This window comes from Cavia porcellus, unplaced genomic scaffold (assembly GCF_034190915.1).
Source record: "Cavia porcellus strain 051 isolate PalLab524CR breed Dunkin Hartley unplaced genomic scaffold, mCavPor4.1 scaffold_2, whole genome shotgun sequence".
NCBI lineage: Eukaryota > Metazoa > Chordata > Mammalia > Rodentia > Caviidae > Cavia > Cavia porcellus.
In genome coordinates, this window is record NW_026947485.1 from 81844058 (window position 1) to 81844771 (window position 714).

At 32.5% G+C, this 714-nt stretch overlaps 1 non-coding gene across 1 annotated transcript; it reads left to right on the forward strand.

The window, feature by feature from the left end:
- Positions 1-407: 407 nt before the first annotated feature.
- Positions 408-510, forward strand: LOC111758408 (U6 spliceosomal RNA). The gene has a single exon (XR_002792585.1). It is a non-coding gene; the product is annotated as a U6 spliceosomal RNA (small nuclear RNA).
- The last annotated feature ends 204 nt before the right edge of the window (positions 511-714 follow it).

Genomic DNA, 714 nt, shown 5'->3' on the forward strand with positions numbered 1-714 from the left:
GGTCTGATTTTTTTTTAATTCTTTATATGTTTCAGACAGAAGTACTTTGTCTGAGGGACAGTTCACTAAGATTTTTTTCCCAGTTTGTTGGTATTCTTTTAACTATGCTAGAGATTTCTTTTGATATGCAGAAACTTTTTAATAAGAGGTGATCCCAGTTATTGATTCTGGGAAGCATTTCTTATGCAGTTTGATTCCTGTTCATGAATTCTCTACCTACACCTATGTCTTCAAGACTTTTACCCAATTTGTCTTCCAATAAATTTAGTGTTTGTGTTTTAATATTCAGATCTTTGATCCATTTAGATTTTAATTTAGTACATGGTGATAGGCATGGGTCTAGTCTTAGTTTTCAGCATATGGAGAGCCAGTTTTTCCAACACCATTTATTAAAAAGACAGTCATGCACGCTTCAGCAGCACATATACTAAAATTGGAATGATACAGAGAAGATTATCAAGGCCCCTGCACAAGGATGACATGCAAATTCATGAAATGTTCCATATTTTTATTCTGTTTGCAAACAATGGAAACTACAAGCTAATAATGATCAGAAAAGATAAAGAAGGTCATTACATACTGGTTAGGGGAAAACTTCAAGATGAAGACATAAAAATCTTAAATATATATGCACCAAACTCCAGAGAACCCAGTTATATAAATCAAGTATTAACAGAAATGAAAACCAAATTAGCAGTAACAGAATTATAACAG